The sequence below is a fragment of the Mchenga conophoros genome, linkage group LG3, assembly GCF_057382185.1.
Source record: "Mchenga conophoros isolate Kocher_MC1m ecotype Shallow Benthic linkage group LG3, M_conophoros_male_GT1.1, whole genome shotgun sequence".
Taxonomy (NCBI): domain Eukaryota; kingdom Metazoa; phylum Chordata; class Actinopteri; order Cichliformes; family Cichlidae; genus Mchenga; species Mchenga conophoros.
In genome coordinates, this window is record NC_140528.1 from 30,019,371 (window position 1) to 30,033,915 (window position 14,545).

Below are 14,545 nucleotides of genomic sequence, written 5' to 3' on the forward strand. Positions count from 1 at the left end.
TCATGTTTCCCTCTCACCACATATCTAAACTGACATCATGACCAGCAGCTTTACAGCTGTGGCTCCAGCAAACATCAGCTGATACTAGAAATTAATATTAAATACATTCTAACAACAGCTGATCAAGCTTAAACGTGCTGCTGTTGTTTAGCGCGACATCCGCTGGTTTCCTCTTTCTGGCACAAAGTGGGCGATAAATAAACAAGAGAGTCGATCAGCTGATCATTGATCAGTTTCATGATTGAAGTAGAAACAGGAGAGGCAGGATGAGAGAAGGCAGCTGTGCAGCATAAAGACAGAATAAATCCAGCTTTGTGTCTTTTTTCCATTCTAGCTAAAGTTCGGGACAAACTGCGTCTCTTCTCAGCTCAATACGAAACGTGTAATATTTTCTCTGATTGAGGGACCATTCCATTTTTTTAAGGAGCCGTTGGCAACTCTACTAACCTTATGAATAAAATAAAGTTCACTATCAGTAACATCATAGCAACTGAACAGCTGTACAGAAACTCCGTCATGCTAGCTCGGGCAGTACGAGTTATTGCAACTGACGGTAAAAAGTCAGCAACATGAAAATAAACTCCACCTAAACTTGGTTCATATCTGACCCAGATAGACTGCAGGTCATAACTTCTTACCTGAAGTTCAGTTCACCTGACACTCGGACTGGTGGCTGCCTCGGGTCTCTCCTCCTGCCTCCCCTTCCCTCATCCACCTGCTGCCTCTGTGGAAGCCCCGTCATAGCCACCACCAAACAACTGAGTTATTGTTACACATCGGCCAGCATCTGGCCAATCCACCACCTCTCATTGTTCATGCCGTTACAAAAAAAATAAAAAATAAGTCACTGGGGATATGCCCGGTATGCCCGATGGCCAGTCCAGCTATGTTAACCTGCAACCAAATCTGCAGCTCCATACAGCAATGTTACGACTTAGATTATATCTTATAACTCATAACTCTTATGTTAGCTGCCCTCAGTAGCATACTGTCTGAAATATTCCACGGCTGCAATAATTCTTTAAGTGTTATTTTTTCCTTGGGATTCTAATTTCGCCGAAGTTTACTAAACTCAACAAACTTGATATTACTTACCGGGACATTTATTCTGTCCTCATTTTCTTTCACCGAAAAATTGTTTCCTGCAGTTCTTTCGCGCTTGGCTCTCCTACCTTTGCTAACGTGATGCGCATAGCGCAGAAGCCGATGCTGCATTCACTTACACTCGGATATCTGAGCTTCACCGTGAAAACATAATCGGACATTTGATATTTGATTGAATTGTATTGTTTTGCCTTTGGGGTGGCACCTGGGCTGGCCAGTCTGGTTGGGGGGGTGGCCTGTGCCCCCCCCAGGCCACCCCGCTGGACACGCCATTGGGCCTGATTGCCCCAATTAGCTCCAGATGCGTGAAGCTGAGGTAGTCCTGCCCATGGGCAGATCCAAGGATGCTCAGGCACTGATGGAAATTTCCAGCTCTTCACTCAGACCATGACACGCATGTCAGCACTTTATATTAAACATAGATATCTAGCTTATCATACACTGCTATAATAAATTTATGATTACTATTAATTAATGATCATCTATTTAAAATTGTCCATGAAGAAAAAGCAATGTTTCAAATGTGGTCCACACAGCACCTCTGTACACAGACATGAAATGAGCCTGCAGGTTTGAAACTTACATCTGGTTCTTCTCTGGTGTTCATGCAGACAGCTGTGCAGTAAATAACCATCTGTACTAACACACTCTCTCTTTGTACTCAGTATTTGAATTTTAAGATACAGACTTCCCCACTGACACAAAGACACAGTGTAGATATGAGTTATGAAAGGACTTGTTTACATTAAGCTCTGGAAAAAGGACAGAAACTTCAAACAGTGGACTGTCCAACAAGCAGAACGAGGAAGTTACCTTCTAATATCTAAATATGACTTCCTTGTTTGTTTGTTGGTGTGAGAGCAGGGGAGGGCTCTGACAGCAGAGGTACACATGGACAGGTCACCACTCTGTGACACAAACATGAATATGAGTCTGTTGATTTTTGAGGATATAAACATAACGCTGTCTGTACTGATAACTATCACTGGATCACTCTGATGCCGACGTAATCCTTTTTCCCCCCTTTTAACAGTTTTTATTCATCATCAGGAAAAGCATAAAAACATAACAAAGCAGACAAACAAGAGAAAAAACCCCAAAGGAAATCACATACATTAAAGTCATTACATACCTTTGCGAAAGCGCATATGGGGAAAAAAAGAAAAAATCAGAAAGAAGAAACAAACAAACAAACAAACAAACAAACAAACAAACAAACAAAAAAGAAACAATAAAAGAAGAAAAAAAGAAAAATATATTGTCATCCATTTACCCACAGATTTACAAAAAAAAAAAACTACAAGAGTGAACTGTTGTCCTTTACGTTCACTTCCTATTTATCCGACATCTTAAAAGCAACAACCTCCCCTTAACAGTTGGGACAGATCATTTGGCAAATAAAAAGCAAAGGGGACCAAACATGGAGAAGCAGATCCTCATTTCCTCCTAAGACAGCAGCAGTTCTTTCATGAGGAATAACTTTAAATAATTCCCTGTACCATAAAGTCACATAAAGTTATCCTTAACCCAGTTAATGGGAATACATTTCCTAGCTAACAGCAATAGTTTATCACATAGTTTGTGCTGCAAGTAATTTAATGTTAATTCTTTTGAGGGTAGGCCAAGAAGAAAATATCCGGGGTCCCTTTGGAGCCAAACATGAGGTGTGATCTTATGTAAAACATTAGGCGATGTATAGGCAGTGTAGGATTTTGTATTGGGTTTCTGTCATGGTCCCCGTGCCTTACTGGCTGACTCTGTGATAGGCAACATGTTTTGTTTGGTTTTTTTGCTCTCTCTCTCTCCTCTGCCGGGGCTCATTACAGGCTCATGCACCTGTGCTCACCGTCACACCTGCAGCCGATCCCAGCTGATTGGAGCACTATTTTTAATGGTGGACCTGTGTCTTTCTTCACTGGATTGTTGAGCCATCAGTGTCAGTCTCTCTGAATCTGGTGAATTTGAATCTGTGAGTTAGAGATCGTTTCTAACCTGGACAACTTTCTGTATGTGTGTATAGATCTGCCCTGGACCCGAGCGAGCCTGTGTGTTTTTGGAATCTGCCGAGGAGAGGAGATTGTATAACATTAATCCCTGTTTCCCCCGGAGCACCGGATCCCTCTCCCTGCCACACTATATATATTCCCACCTTGTGTTTAACTGTAAATAAACGCACTCTATTTTGCCAAGGATTTCTGATCTGCGCCTGAGTCCATTTCAAACACTGACAGTTTCTTGCAAGCGGTTGCAAGTAAAATTGGATCGAGCTATGTTAATGGCTCCTTTCCACTGCTCTTCAGTATAATGAATATTAAGATCTCTCTCCCATTTATAAATAGCGCTCAGTGTGCTGCTACTGAGAGTCTATTATTATTATCTATTAATCCTATTGTATTATAAATAATTGGGTTATTCTTAATCTCTATTTTTTATTTTTTTTTTGGTCACAGACATCTAAGCTCCAAAGAGAAGAAGGTGAAGAAGACCAAGAGTCAAGGTGGGAATGAGAGTTTAGATAAGCATGTAGCCACTCCCATAAGAAATGGCTATGATATTATGCCCAATTATAAAAACATAATTTTAAAAAACTCTGAGGTAATCTTAATAAACATGTCAAAGAGTTTTTCTGTGTAGTGATGGAGCAGCAAGCCTGCCCTCCACCATCACTCATCACCAGGTTGTCATCTATTATTGAGGTTGTAGAGCTCAGGCCTCATCTCCTTCTTCCTGTCAGATAATCAGCTGCAGTACCTAAAAGAGTTTAGTCACTACAATCTGCCCACTCCCACCCACCCACCCACTCTCTGCTGCTCTGACACAGTTTCAGAGTGTGCCCTTTGACACTCTTCTGTGTTTGACCTTGTTGCAGAAAAATAAACGGAGCACTCAACCCAAACAGACTTTTGACAGAAACCTGCGAAGGCATGAGTCCATCATGAATAATGATAACAGCTCCTTTATGTCCACTGTGTGGAGACAATCTTTGTTCATCTGTCAGCAGGGTAGCTCCATAATCTCCCATAACTACAAACCACACCTTTAAGTCCACCAGACTGACTGTTTAAACACATCTGTGTTCCTCGTGGGTGACTCAGACTTCAACTTTGCGCTCTCCGGTTGGTCGAGGGCGACTCGCTGTCACTGATGGAGCTGTGAATTCTGCTCTGCACCAGAAAATCCACAAGGATGATGTCTGACCATCAGGTCATGGTCTGAAGGTCAAAGCACTCAGGCAGCAGGACAATGATCTGAAACACAGCAGCAAGTCCACCTCTGAATGGCTCAGAAAAACCAGTGGCCTAGTGTAGACTTTAAGCCTGAGATGCTTCATCCTGACCTTAAACCGCCATTCGTGCTAAAAAAAACTCCAATGTGTCGGAATTCAAATCATCCTTCAAAGAAAATAAGACGAAAATCCACACATCTTTGATTTGCAGTTCTCGATGCCAAGGTTGACACAAGGGACAGACTTTTGCACACAGGTAGGTTTGGATAACATTTTCCCTAAATAAAATTAACATCTTTTAAAAACATTTTTATTACTCAGGTTATCTTTGACGAGGTGGTGGCAGATACCTGTTAAGAACACTGCATATTGTGTTTCTTATAGGCTCATGATTACCTCTGCTCATCTGTATCACCACCTGAATCCATAAATGACACTGCTGCTTCTCTGCAGAGGACCCTAATTCATTTAAACCCAAATTACCAATAAAAATATTCAGAGTAGGAAACATTTGAGCCTTTTGAGCTGTCAGTGTTAAGCCTGCACTCAATACTCACTGCAACTGTTAAGAAATATACTCTAAAACACTTCTTCAGTAAAGACTCAGAGAAGAGAAACACACAGAACTTCTTGCTAGCAAGGGCAGCCTCCAGAACTGAGACTCGCACTGAGAAACTGCCCCGGTCTTTATTTATACTTCAGTGTGTGTGTGTGTGTGTGTGTGTGTGTGTGTGTGTGTGTGTGTGTGTGTGGGGGGGGGGGGGGGGGGGGGGTCAGAGTGTGGCCCCATAAACGACTTCCCTTAACCTGCTGGTCTGGAAAATCCAACAGTTCATCTATGTGTAAAAAAGCACTTAGACTAAAACTGACATAGCTAGGTTAATAACACTGCGGTGCATCCAAGATGGCAGCATGCTCTTTGTTCGTTACGTCCGTCCGTCTGTAATTAGTTGTTTTTAAAAGATTTTTTCGTATTTTTTAATGCATTTCTTAACGTATCTCTTAACTATTTTTTTAACGTATTTCTTAACCTGACAGTTAATATTGCATGGATTGTTTGGAAAAATGTGTGGTTGGTAGATGCTTTGGAAGTTGATGGATGCATCTTCCTGGAGCTAACAGGCCTAGCCTGGCCCTGTATCGTCCTCCTGGAGTTATTTGGCCTAGACCCGGCTCTATTCCGTCTTCCAGGAGCTAACTGGCTAGGGTCTGGCCCTGCACCGTTCTCCAGGAGTCAATTGGCTTAGGCTTAGGCCTGGCCCTGTGCCATCCTTGTGGAGCTAACAGGCTTAGGACCGGCCTCGCATTATCTTTGTGGAGCTAACTGGCTTAGGTCCGGCCTTGTACCATCTCCCATGAGTTAACTGGCTTAGGCCTGGCCCTCCACCGTCCTTCAGCGAGCTAATTGGCTTAGGCCCGGTCCAGCATCTTCCCACAGGAGCAAACTGGCTAAGATCTGGCCCTGCACTGTCCTCCAGGAGTTAACCGGCTTAGGCCTGGCCCAGCGCTATCCTTCTGGAGTTAACTAGCTAAGGTCTGGCCCTGTGCCATTTTCCTGGAGCTAACTGGTTTGCTTCACCCAAAGGTCTGTACTGTTCACTTCTGTTAAGTACTAAAATTGTGGATGATGGCAGTATTTACTATTCTTATATGCCTCTTGGCCTTTTTGGACCCTCGGATAAGCAATTGCTTATGGACACATAGCAGGGGAACCTCTGAAAATGATCTTTATCTGCAAGAGAATTCTGAAAAAGACACATGCTCTATAATGTTGCAAAAATACCGTGGAGACAAAGACTATCACAACGTTTCCCAACCAGAAGCCGTGGGTGGATAAAACCATCCGCGACGCTCTGAGATCCCGCACCGCTGCCTACAACACGGGACTCACGACGGGTAGGGTTGCCAACTCCCTGAAAAATAAATAAGGGACACCTCGTGGCCAGGGCCGGGCGACCCAGTTGTCTTCACCCTTCCCAGTGTGGTGAATTTTCTAGCTCTTTTTTTGTGTGTGAAATTATTTTTTTAACCATTTGACTTGAAGTTGATTTAAGTAGATGCATATTCTTTGTGATATGAACACATGTGAAACAAATGATCATTTAGCCATTTATTTTTAGCTCAAAATGACAACATTAACACAGTAAAACAGGTCTATTTCTTAAACAGAAGCCTGTCATGCTTAACTTTTGAGAATATAAGTAAATCTTTCTTTAAAAGAACTCTGTCCTGCTTAACTTAAAATAATAGAAAACAATAGAACAAAAATATCCTTGTAACTGTGCACATTTAGTGCATTTAGTACAATTGGCTTCAGCTGAGGTATTATTTCAGCTTTTCTAATGCTAATCAGCTGCTCCCGTTTGAAAACCCACTTGTTCCCATGATTACGCATCTTAACTCATCATCATTATTCATCTATGTATTACTTTTATGTATTAGTCATCTATTTGTTGTAATCATCTATCCTTGCAGTTGTTTATTACACAAAATAAATTATATTATCACACTTCTGGCCACATAGCGCTGATATTCACTGCACATGCCCATATTAACGTTTTCCAGCCAGGTGTTTTCCTTTTCCCATTCTTCCCTTTCTCTGAGGGGAACAAACATTGCTGCTCTAATGCTGGGCTCACACTGTGCGGTTTTAGGCCCATTTTGAGCCGATTTTTGAGTGATCGGACCGATTTTGGCCTTCATCGTGTGTCGTGTAGTATACGTGGGGTAACGAGAAGTGATTAACACCTCACGACCAGCTCCCGATCATCAATCGCTCGTGAGGGTGTCACCACAGCCGCTCACACTGCTCACGTGCAAACACGTAAACGTCGGTGAAAAAGACGGAGCAGCACAGCTGTGCAGCGTGTGATCTGGACACAAGCGATGGAGGCACAACTTGTAGAACTTTGGAAAGCTCATCCGAGCCTTTTTGATGTGGCATCACAAAATTATCACGACCACAACAACCGTGAAAATAGTTGGATTTACTCTGCTGCTCAATCACAGCTGCCTGATCATGTTTTTCATTAGCAATTTAGCAAAGTTGATGGTGGTGGTGTGTCTGTGTGAGTGAAAGACAGAGAGAGCGAGCGACAGATTTTCTGTTATAACCTTCATGTTATGGAGGCACAGTGTGAGCACTCAGGTCGCATCAGAGCATCGGGCGGTATAGTGTGAGACCCTGCATCGTGACCTACCAACTTCTAACCCCTGCGAGTCAATCGTGCAGTTTGAGCAGGAGCTGAATAACGTGACTGAAAAAATCGCACAGTGTCTGCCCAGCTTTAGGTGTACTGTCATCCGAGACTTGCACCGCAGTGTCGGCGTTTGTTCCCCTGTTGGCCATGCTTCTTGTTGTGGTCATCTGTTGTCTTCCGGTATTTTCTCCGCAAGCGACCTTTCCTCGACCAATGAGATGAGCGGTAATCTGAATTGTCATACTCGAATTGTCATAAGTGTGCTGTCAGCTCATTGGTCACAAAGCAGGAGAGGGGCTGGGAATTATGTTTTCAAACAAAGCGTTAATTCCATTAAAAGTTATAGACTACTTTTGATTCTCACTGTATTACGGGACAAAGTGCGTCCCTTATTAGCTCAATACGGGACGTGTACTTTTGTTTCGAAATACGGGACGATTCCGTTTTTTAAGGGATGGTTGGCAACCCTAACGACGGGGGACATGGACCCGTACAAAGCCGCGTCATATAACGTGCGGAGGGCGGTGAAAGAGGCGAAGCAGCGCTACGGGAGGAAACTAGAGTCACAACTCCAACAGAGTGACTCTAGAAGCCTGTGGCGGGGACTAAGGACAATAACGGACTATAAAGCACCAACAACCGGTATGACGAACGCGGCCGTGACTCTGGCAGACGAGCTGAACACTTTCTATGCTCGCTTCGAGGCTGCAGCTAAGGACTCCAACAATGCTAGTGTTAGCGGCGCTAACGGCTGCAGACAGGAAGATACTGCCAGCACCGGAAACGTGCTCGTCATCTCCGAGCATGAAGTAAGGAGAGCCTTCAAGAGAGTGAACACCAGGAAAGCAGCAGGACCAGACGGCATCCCAGGTCGTATCCTCAGAGACTGCCCATACCAGCTAGCTCCTGTGTTCACTGAGATATTCAACATCTCTTTATCTCAGTCGGTGATCCCCACATGCTTCAAAGAGTCCATCATTGTTCCTGTCCCGAAGAAACCCCACCCTGCTTCTCTCAATGACTATCGCCCTGTAGCCCTCACCTCAGTAGTGATGAAGTGCTTTGAACGCCTGGTCAGAGACTTCATCATTTCTTCACTACCAGACACACTGGACCCACTACAGTTCGCTTACCGTCCAAATCGTTCCACAGACGATGCCATCTCTCATCTCCTCCACACATCACTCACTCACTTGGACACTAGAAGGGGGAATTATGTTAAAATGCTCTTCATAGACTACAGCTCTGCATTTAACACCATAATTCCCTCCACACCCACCACCAAGCTGGAGCATCTGGGACTCAGCTCATCTATGTGTCAGTGGATCTCCAACTTCCTAACTGGCAGACCACAGGCAGTAAGGATGGGCGGACATGTCTCAGCCTCCACCACTCTCAGCACTGGAGCCCCCCAGGGGTGTGTTCTGAGCCCCCTGCTGTACTCTTTGTACACATATGACTGTGTGGCCACTACCAGCTCCACCACCATCATCAAGTTTGCTGACGACACCGTCGTGGTGGGCCTGATCTCTGATAACAACGAGACGGCCTACCTGAAGGAGATTAGGAATCTGGAGAACTGGTGCCAGAGGAACAACCTCCTTCTAAACGTCAGTAAGACAAAGGAGCTGATAGTGGACTTCAGCACTAAGCAGGAGAGGAACTACCAGACCCCCGTCATCAACGAGTGCCCAGTGGAGAGAGTGGACAGCTTCAAATACCTCGGAGTTCACATCACGCAGGACCTGTCATGGTCCTGTCACATCAACACCGTGGTGAAAAAGGCCCGGCAGCGTCTCTACCACCTCAGACGCTTGAGAGACTTCCAACTGCCCTCCAAGGTGCTCAGGAACTTTTACTCGTGCACCATAGAGAGCATCCTGACGGGAAACATCTTAACCTGGTTCGGGAACAGCACCATGCAGGACAGACGAGCTCTACAGAGGGTTGTGCGGTCAGCTGAGCACACCATCCGCTCCGAGCTCCCTGACCTGCACTCAATCTACAGCAGGCGGTGCTGGACCAAGGCCAGGAAGATCGTGAAGGACCTCAGCCATCCCAACAACAGACTGTTCTCTCTGCTGAGGTCAGGAAAGCGATTCCGCTCCCTGAAGACCAACACAGAGAGACTGAGGAGGAGCTTCTTCCCGCAGGCGATACGGTCTCTCAATCACAATCACTCCACCACACAGTACTGACACACACATACAGTTCTTACACACACACTGGACTTTCTGGACATTGTTTTCACTTCATTACTTAAATCACGCTGCTGTTATTGTGTATATGCTGCTGTTATTGTGTATATGCTGCTGTTATTGTGTATATGCTGCTGTTATTGTGTATATATTTATTTATATTTCTTCATACATTCTTATATAGTTCTATATTGTGTATTTTGTTGTACAGTTATTACATTTTCAACTTTAATTTATATATTTTATCTTATTCTCCCAGTTAAATTTACCCTTCATTCTAATTTGTGTTGTACAGTTATTTCATTTTTAACCTTAATTTATATTTTATTCCTTCTTAGTTAAATTTACCCTTTTTAATTTTTCATATTTATTTCCTATCTTATTCATAGCCTTTTCCTTTTTTGTTTTCTTTAGGTCACGAGCAGTTGTCCAAGCATTTCACTACATATCGTACTGTGTATGACTGTGTACGTGACAAATAAAATTTGAATTTGAATTGAATTTGAAAATCAGAGCAGTTACCAACTCAGTTGGATCATGACATTAGTTTTATGCATATTTTGCCCAGAGACTTACTTAAACTTCAGTCTATTCTGGCTTTGCATACTTATTTTATTTGCCCATTTAATGGAGGTTTCAGCTTGGGTTCAACATATCAAAGCATTGAACCCAAATCAAAGGTGAAACAGAGGTTGTTGATTGTCTTGCTTTTACTTTTGTCAGGAAATGTGCAACCAAATCCTGGCCCTGAACTGCAATATTCCCAGACTCCTTCTGATTTTAAAACAATGTCTGGTGTCAAATATATTCATCTTAATGTGCGCAGCCTACTACCGAAGATGGACATGGTCAAAATTTGGGTTAAATCTACAGATGCAGATGTTGTTATAATTTCTGAAACTTGGTTAACTAAATCTATTACTAATGAAGACATTAATATATATGGGTACAATGTATATCGCACTGATAGGCCAAAAAAAGGTGGCGGTGTAGCTATTTATGTCAAATCAAGATTTAATGCTTCGATTGTTCTGTCCCAATCGATATGCAAACAAATGGAGTTTTTGGCCTTGAATGTAGATATTGCTAATACTCTTTCGATAACCATTGCTGGGTGTTACAGGCCCCCATCTGCTTCAAAAGAGGCATTATCTTCATTAAAGCACCTTTTGGCTAAATTAAATTACACAGAACTACTAATGGCTGGAGATTTGAACTGGGACTGGTTAAATGCAACTTCTGGTGAATTTAAAGAATTTTGCGATTCAATTAATCTTACCCAGCTAGTCTATCTTCCTACCAGGCCAAATCTTAAATGCCCTGAAAAGTCCACATTAATTGATTTGGTTTTAACAAATGTACCTCATAAATTCTCTTCGCTTGGTGTCTTCTGTAATGACCTAAGTGATCACTGTGTTGTTGCTGTTTGCAGACATGCTAAAATTCCAAAATGTAAGCCACGCATAGTGTGCAAAAGGAATCTTAAACAATTTAATGAACAGGCTTTTCATCATGATCTGTCATTAATTAATTGGGAAAAAATCGGACTATTACCAGATGTAGAGCTAGCTTGGACATATTTTAAGGAAAGTTTTATGGGAATTGTTAATAAACATGCCCCTCTACGGAAAGTTAGAATTAAAGGTCGAGAAAATCCTTGGTTTTCGCAGACACTCGCAGATAGCATACACGAGCGTAATAGAGCATGGGACAAGGCAAGACAAACAGATACTTCCACTGATTGGTCTGTTTTCAAACAGCTTAGAAATAAATGCACTTTCTTATTAAAGAGGCCAAATCTGAATATTTTTTGTCTGTCACCACTGAGAACCTCAATGATCCACAGAAATTTTGGAAAGTAATCAAGTCTTTTTCTGCTAATAAAATGACTCAAACCTTTCCTAAATTTGTTGTAAAAGATTCAGTCTCAATTAATGATAAAACTGAAATTTTGACTTGCTTTAATGAGCACTTTTTATCAGTGGGTTCCTTGTTTGATTCTGCAGAAACTTTTTTAACAAATTCTTGCCCAGAATTCTCTATGTTTTCTGGAGACCGTTTTAACTTTGTACCTTTTAGTGTTTATGAAGTGCATAAAGCTTTAAAGGCTTTGGATCACAGAAAACCTCCTGGTCCAGACTTGATGGAACCTTATTTTTTGAAGCTGGCAGCGGATTTTATTGCAGAACCACTCTCAATTCTATTTAATTTTTCAATTAAAACCAAAGAAATTCCATCGGTTTGGAAATCAGCTTTCGTTTTGCCTTTATTGAAAGGAGGTGATCCATCAGTGTTGACTAATTATAGGCCAATATCAAATTTGTGTGTTTTATCCAAAATCCTGGAATCTCTAGTTTGTGACCAGCTGAAAGAGTTTTTGTACTCTAATGATATTGTCTCCAAATTTCAGTCAGGCTTCAGGAAAAAACACAGTACTAATACTGCCACTATGAAAGTGATAAATGATATTATAGTGGCACTTGATAAGAAATTGTACTGTGCGTCACTCTTTATTGACCTCTCAAAAGCTTTTGACACTGTTGATCATGCTGTCCTAAAAAACAGACTGCTCAGCCTTGGATTGTCAGAACATGCAATAGTGTGGTTCTCAAATTATCTGAATAATAGAACCCAGTGCATTAAACTTGAAGGTCTTTGTTCTAAATTTGTTGCTGTCCACAAGGGGGTGGCACAGGGCTCAGTTTTGGGTCCCCTTCTGTTCCTTTTATATATCAATGACTTGGGTCAAAATGTCTCAGACACAAATTTGCATTTTTATGCTGACGACACAGTTATTTACTGTTATGGATCATCTCTTGCTCAGGCCATTGAAACCCTACAGAAAGCCTTTGTTGCTTTCCAGCATTCACTTATTAAGCTAAAATTAGTTCTCAATGCTGACAAGACTAAGTTAATGTTGTTTTCTAAGTCAAAGAAGGTCCCAGAGACTATTCCAGTGGTGTCCACCCTTGAAGGAAATGTCATAGAGAGTTCATGAATATAAATACCTTGGTGTCTGGATTGATGACTCCTTCACCTATAAACCACATATAGAGAGACTTGTAAAGAAACTGAAACTTAAACTTCGTTTTTTCTTCCGTAATAAACAATGTTTTTCTTTTGCAGTAAAAAAACGTCTTGTCACTGCAACCTTTATATCTGTGTTAGATTATGGTGACATTCTGTATATGAACGCTTCTTCTTCATGTCTTCTAATGTTGGACACGATGTATCATGCTTCCTTGAGGTTTATTACTAACTGTAGATATCTGACCCATCACTGTGACTTGTACTTAAGAGTAAAATGGCTTTCTTTGGCCATTAGAAGACAGGGGCATATGTACACTTTTATTTACAAAGCTATGCTTGAATTGCTGCCTCCTTATATTTGTACTTTGGTCACAAGGACAAATAGTGGTTCTTACTCCTTGCGTTCAAATGATCAGCTGCTGTTGTCTGTTCCCCTTGTCCGCACAGAGCTGGGTAAGAAAGCCTTTGTCCACTCTGCGCCTTTTTCGTGGAACCTGCTACAGAAAGACTGGAAACTGACTGAACTGCTGTCTTTAAATGTTTTTAAAACTAAACTCAAAGGCCTACAGGCTGCCTCAATAATGTGTAATTGTTTTGTGTAATTTTTTAACTTTGTTTGTTTGTATGTATTTGTTTGGAAATGTGCTGCCTCTTGGCCAGGACTCCCTTGAAAAAGAGGTTTTTGATCTCAACGGGACATTCCTGGTTAAATAAAGGCTAAATAAAAAAATAATAATAATCCTACCGTAAAACAATAAAACAAGGTACGACCTCTTCCCATGCTCCCAGGATGTGGGGGTGAACGCTAGAACACCTTGGAGTGTTACAGACCCCCTAGGATGAGACATTCTTTCAATATGCCACCAACTACATACTTCTAAACACAAATGATTACATGCAGTATTCTACCATGCATATACATACCATGCAGTAAACTTACAGTGGGGCAAAAAAGTATTTAGTCAGCCACCGATTGTGCAAGTTCCCCCACCTAAAATGATGACAGAGGTCAGTAATTTGCACCAGAGGTACACTTCAACTGTGAGAGACAGAATGTGAAAAAAAATCCATGAATCCACATGGTAGGATTTGTAAAGAATTTATTCGTAAATTAGGGTGGAAAATAAGTATTTGGTCACCTCAAACAAGGAAAATCTCTGGCTCTCACAGACCTGTAACGTCTTCTGTAAGAAGCTTTTCTGTCCCCCACTCGTTACCTGTATGAATGGCACCTGTTTGAACTCATCATCTGTATAAAAGACACCTGTCCACAGCCTCAAACAGTCAGACTCCAAACTCCGCCATGGCCAAGACCAAAGAGCTTTCGAAGGACACCAGGAAAAGTATTGTAGACCTGCACCAGACTGGGAAGAGTGAATCTACAATAGGCAAGCAGCTTGGTGTGAAAATGGTGTTGGCTAACCATAGTGGTGGTAGACAAACATGAGAAGACAGCTGTAGTGATCTATGTAGCAGTTCTGAATGACAGCAACATCAGGAAGAAGGAACATAAGAAGCTGGAGAAATACCAAGGGCTCAGAGAAGAGCTCGAGAAGATGTGGAGGGTGAAGGTAACGGTGGTCCCCGTGGTAATCGGAGCACTAGGTGCGGTGACTCCCAAGCTAGGCGAGTGGCTCCAGCAGATCCCGGGAACAACATCGGAGATCTCTGTCCAGAAAAGCGCAGTCCTAAGATACTGCGCAGGACTCTCAAGCTCCCAGGCCTCTGGTAGAGGACCCGAGCTTGAAGGATTGACCGCCCACAGGGGCGAGTGGGGAATTTTATAT